Here is a 6,158-nt window from a genome sequence, read left to right as displayed (position 1 = left end):
ATATATATATATATATATATGTGTGTGTGTGTGTGTGTGTGTGTGTGTGTGTGTGTGTGTGTGTGGGAAAGAGAGATTTTCGCGGGTGTTCGTATGTGGATCTTTGGTTATTAGGGTTTTTCCCCGCGTAGAACTAAAGGTGTAGGGGCGACGTTTCGACGGAATCCCATCCGTCATCATCAGGCTAGTGGCTTCTGCTTTCTTCTTCTGGGAGAAGCATGTGGCTGTTTGTTCCTCTTTTTTTAAACTGCCAGAGGGGGTGTGTTCTGTGGGTGGAGGTGTGCTCTGATTGGGTGGGGGAGTAAGTGTGTTCTGATTGGGTGGGAGTGTGTTTTGAATGGTGGGTGTGTTCTGATTGGGTGGGGGTGTGTTTTCAGTGGATGGGCTGGTCTCAGCTGCCAGCCTTAGACCTGAGCTGGTGAGTTGTGCTGCTTTTGTTCGGCTTCGTGTTTGTGGTGGTGCCATGTTTTTATAGTGGGTGTCAGTTTGCTTATTGTGTGGTTTGGAGGGGTTTAAAGTTGCTGATGTTGCAGCTGTAGTTAGGTTTCTGTTTTGTGGTTGTGCCTCGTTATCATTGTGGGTTCGGATTTGCTTTTTGAATGGTTGTGTGGTGGTGATGTCATGTGGTGTTATCATGAGTTTGGGTCTATCATTCTTGGTGGTTGGGACTCGTCTGTCAATCAAGGCGGGTTTCCAAATGGTTGGTAGGCGAGAGGTATCATCTCATTTGTTTATGCTGTGGGGGCGTTTTTCTATCTCAATGGCTTCTCTGATTATTCTGTTGTTAAAATGTTCAATTTTGGCAATAGTTTTGGTTTTTTTAAAATCAATTTCATGTCCCATGGCTTCAAAGTGTTGGACCAGGGATGAAGTTTGTTCTCCTTTTCTGAGTGAGTTTTTGTGCTCTTCAATGCGTGCACTTATACCGAATCAACAGAGACCTCCTCACACTTCACCTCAAACTCAGCAACAAGATCCACCCCACACTTTGGGACAAATTCAAACAAATCGCTGTCTGGAGAGCTGAAACAGAGACTGCCTACAAAACAGACACACACACCAATAAACTCCGAAGACTAAAGGAACACCAGAAACAAACCCCTCCTCTCTCACAGCAACACATGACACAAACTGTGCACAACATCTCAGATAGGATTCTCACCAAAGCCGAAACCAACATCCTGTCTAAAGGATTTAATTTTGCAGTCGCTCCCAAACACATTCCCACGGAAACCATTATATGTGGAGTCGAATCCAGCCTGACCAAAATTAACCCTGATGGCGCCAACAAAATCAGACTCGAAGTTACCAACATCCTCTGCACCAGCAAACCACCCAAAAGCAACTTACCCAAAGAGGAACAGACAGCACTACTCAACCTAAAAAATGACACCAGCATAATCATTCTGCCAGCAGACAAAGGCAATGCCACGGTGGTAATGAACTCATCTGACTACCATACCAAATTATCCAACCTACTCCGAGACTCCACATACAAACTCCTCAAGACAGATCCCACCACCTACCTGGAAAAAACCACAAAATCAAAAATAAAAGCCACCCCCATCAGTGAAGAGATCCAGAAAACAATCATTCCCAGAGAAAAATCATCCAGATGTCCTAAGCTCTATGGTCTGCCCAAGATACACAAAGAAGGAACCCCACTCAGACCCATAGTCAGCTCCATAGGCTCACCTCTACAAAATCTAGCCAAATTTCTTGCCAAACAACTACAGCCTTACGTAAATTCCATCACCTCACACGTACAAGATTCATTCCAATTCATAGAGATCATAAGTAAACTAAACTTACAGCCCTGTGACCTACTTGTGAGCTTCGATGTCGTATCCCTCTTCACCCAAGTGCCAATCAAAGAAGCCTTGACAGCTATCCTAAATAAATACAACCCCCCAAAACACATCCTAGATCTGACCAACCACTGCCTATCTAACACATACTTCATCTACAATGGACAAAGATACAAACAAATGGAAGGAGCACCCATGGGATCACCCCTTTCACCTGTCATCGCAAACCTCTACATGGAACACTTTGAAACCCTCGCTCTAGAAAAATCCAACCACAAACCCAAACTCTGGCTCAGATACGTAGATGACACCTTCGTAATCTGGCCACACGGCAAAGAAAAACTGGATGACTTCCTCACACACCTCAATAGCCTACACCCCAAAATACAATTCACCATGGAAACAGAAGCTAACAATCAACTTCCCTTCCTTGATGTCTTAGTCTACAAGAAACCCAACGGCTCCCTAGGACACACTATCTACCATAAAAAAACACACACAAACCGCTATCTGAATGCACTCTCACACCACCACCCAGCACAGATCAACTCCGTAGCCAAGACACTCATCTCCAGAACAAAACACCTAGCTGACGAACAACACCAAAAAACCGAACTACACACTCTCACTAATGTACTAACAGCCAATGGATTCCAAAGAAACACGATTACCAACTTAATCCGAAGAGAGACACCCACAAAAACACAAGACAGAGAACAAGAAAATGGCAAAGCCCTCCTCCCATACTTAAAAGGGACCACAGACAGAATCAGCAAGGTCCTCCAAAAACACAACATCAAAACAGCATTCTACACAGACAGAAAAATATTCACCATCCTAAGAAACCCCAAGGACATAATTGGCTTAGAAAACCAAGGAGTATACGAAATCCCATGCACCACCTGCCCTACCACATACATCGGACAGACCAACAGAAGAATAAGTGCACGCATTGAAGAGCACAAAAACTCACTCAGAAAAGGAGAACAAACTTCATCCCTGGTCCAACACTTTGAAGCCACGGGACATGAAATTGATTTTAAAAAAACCAAAACTATCGCCAAAATTGAACATTTTAACAACAGAATAATCAGAGAAGCCATTGAGATAGAAAAACGCCCCCACAGCATAAACAAACGAGATGATACCTCTCGCCTACCAACCATTTGGAAACCCGCCTTGATTGACAGACGAGTCCCAACCACCAAGAATGATAGACCCAAACTTATGATAACACCACATGACATCACCACCACACAACCATTCAAAAAGCAAATCCGAACCCACAATGATAATGAGGCACAACCACAAAACAGAAACCTAACTACAGCTGCAACATCAGCCACTTTAAACCCCTCCAAACCACACAATAAGCAAACTGACACCCACTATAAAAACATGGCACCACCACAAACATGAAGCCGAACAAAAGCAGCATAACTCACCAGCTCAGGTCTAAGGCTGGCAGCTGAGACCAGCCCATCCACTGAAAACACACCCCCACCCAATCAGAACACACCCACCATTCAAAACACACTCCCACCCAATCAGAACACACTTACTCCCCCACCCAATCAGGGCACACCTCCACCCACAGAACACACCCCCTCTGGCAGTTTAAAAAAGAGGAACAAACAGCCACATGCTTCTCCCAGAAGAAGAAAGCAGAAGCCACTAGCCTGATGATGACGGATGGGATTCCGTCAAAACGTCGCCCCTACACCTTTAGTTCTATGCGGGGAAAAACCCGAATAACCAAAGATCCAGTGGTTCTTCAGTGGTTCTTCAGTGGTTCTCCTCCTATCTCCTGGGACGCTCGCAGTCGGTGTTGACAGGGGGGCAGAGTTCGACCGCGAGGCCTCTCGCTTGTGGAGTCCCTCAGGGGTCGGTCCTCTCGCCCCTTCTGTTCAACATCTACATGAAACTGCTGGGTGAGATCATTCGTGGTTTTGGAGTTGGGTACCATCAGTATGCTGATGATACCCAACTTTTCATTTCGACCCCACACCACCCCAGTGATGCCCTCGACGTGATGTCCCGGTGCCTGGAGGCGGTCCGGGTCTGGATGGGGAGGAACAGGCTTCGTCTCAACCCTGACAAGACGGAGTGGCTGTGCGTACCGGCATCTCGGGATATTCAGGATATCCCACCCCTCATTATGGGGGGTGAGTCATTACCTCCTGTAGATAGGGCTCGCAACTTGGGAGTCCTCCTAGATTCACAGCTCTCTTTAGAAGACCATATTGTAGCTGTAACTAGGGGGGCGTTTGCCCAGGTTCGCCTGGTGTGCCAGTTGCGGCCCTATCTAGACCGGGATGCCTTGCGCACGGTCACTCATGCGCTCGTGACCTCTCGTCTTGATTACTGCAATGCTCTCTACATGGGGCTACCCTTGAAGACCACTCGGAGGCTCCAACTGGTACAGAATGCAGCCGCGAGAGTTGTATCGGGGGTCTCCCGATACTCCCGTGTTACACCTTTGCTCCGCGAGCTGCATTGGTTGCCAGTTGTCTTCCGGGTGAGGTTCAAGGTGTTGGTAATGACCTACAAAGCCCTCCATGGCATGGGTCCAGAATACCTTGGGGAGCACTTGCAGCCGGCGTCATCTTCCCTCCGCCCAGTACGCTCCCACAGAGAGGGCCTCCTCAGGGTGCCGCCAGTCAAAGAATGCCGACTGGTGACCCCCAGGGGGAGAGCATTCTCTGTGGGTGCACCAGATTTATGGAACCATCTTCCTGTAGAGCTCCGGATGGCGCCCGATCTCCGCTCCTTCCGGCGTGACCTTAAAACCCATCTCTTTAACGAAGCGGGCCTGGCCTGATGGGACGGGGTGGGATTGTTACTATGATTTTAATTTTTAATTTTAAATTTGTATTATTATGGGCACTGTTTAATCATGTTTTAATAATTTTAATTTTTTGTATCTGTTTTTATGTATTGCCCTGTTAACCGCCCTGAGTCTCTTGACGGTATATAAATTAAATTAATAATAATAATAATAATAATAATGTGTGTGTGTGTGTGTGTGTGTGTGTGTGTGTGTTTGTTAAGCATTCAGAATACACTTGCTTAGTCCCAGACATGGGACAAATCTTATTTCCTGTTTCAGCCTAGCCCAAGGCCATCAACAGGCAGTAGCCACAGCAGTGGCAGCTCATATTTGTGTAAATTTTTTGGCTTGCTAACAAAGAATAAAGGGAGATCGATATGATCATTTCAAACTTATTTGTTCTCATCAGTCATGAAGGGAAAAGAATTAAGACAAAGGGAAAGGAATTCAGACCCGGGTCGATAGAGTTGTCCTGAACCAGCAGGGCAGCCTCGTCTCCAAAAGAACTCTGGAGAGTACACTGCCCCCTGAACTTTTATTCACCTCCAATATTACAAAAATTACATCAGTCTCACACAAACAGGATACACAGAAATAATTGGATACTCAGGTGCTTATGAGATCACACAAAAACAAGATAGCATAAGATGTATGTGAAGTCTTTATCATAGCATTTCCCAAACCTCCCACATGCCAGGCCCCCCTCCCAGCCAGGAGAGTGTGCTCTGCACTGAAGCTACAGGAAGGCACGGAAAGGCTGAAAGGTGAAAAACCAAATTCTTGGGAGACCAAATTCTGGCCGTTCCCACAAGTCAGCCATACCCTTCTGATATTAAAACAACTGCTTAAGACACAGTCGGCCCAGGTTAGAATCTCAGAAGGGTATGGCTGACTGATGAGAACAAATAAGTTTGAAATGATCATACTGTTCTCCCTTTAGTCTTTGTTAGCAAGCAAAAAAATTTACAGATATATATATATATATACATACATACATATACATATACATATACATACATACATACATACATACATACATACATACATACATACATACATACATACATATATATATATATATATATATATATATATATATATATATATATATATCTCAAATACTTGTTAACTATTTAGATTACCTTGCTAGGCCCCAAACATGGGGCAAATCTTTATTTCCTGTTTCAGCCTATCTTGAAGGCCATCGAACAGGCAGTAGTCACACCGGACAGCTCATATGTTTATGTAAATTACTAACAAAGAATTAAGGGAGACCGATATGCATTTCAAACATTAGTTTTAATCAGTCAGCCATACCCTTCTGAGATTCGAACCTGGGCTGATTGCACATTAGGCAGTTGTTTTTACCTCTTGAGCCACAGGATCTCTCTCGCTTTGTTAGCTTCTGCAAGGGGAGGTATGTATCAAATACTTGTTAACTATTTAGATTACCTTGCTAGGCCCCAAACATGGGGCAAATCTTTATTTCCTGTTTCAGCCTATCTTGAAGGCCATCAAAC

The 6,158-nt window shown here is 44.9% G+C and overlaps 1 long non-coding RNA gene across 1 annotated transcript in view; it reads right to left on the bottom strand.

Moving 5' to 3' along the window:
* LOC310632646 overlaps nt 1–6,158 on the bottom strand; it is a 1,302,393-nt gene that overhangs the window by 948,152 nt on the left and 348,083 nt on the right. The window lies entirely within an intron of this gene.

The sequence above is a fragment of the Vipera ursinii genome (assembly GCF_947247035.1).
Source record: "Vipera ursinii genome assembly, chromosome: 1".
Lineage (NCBI taxonomy): Eukaryota > Metazoa > Chordata > Lepidosauria > Squamata > Viperidae > Vipera > Vipera ursinii.
Note: the sequence above shows the minus strand (reverse complement) of the source record. Positions and strands in the feature narration are given on the sequence as shown.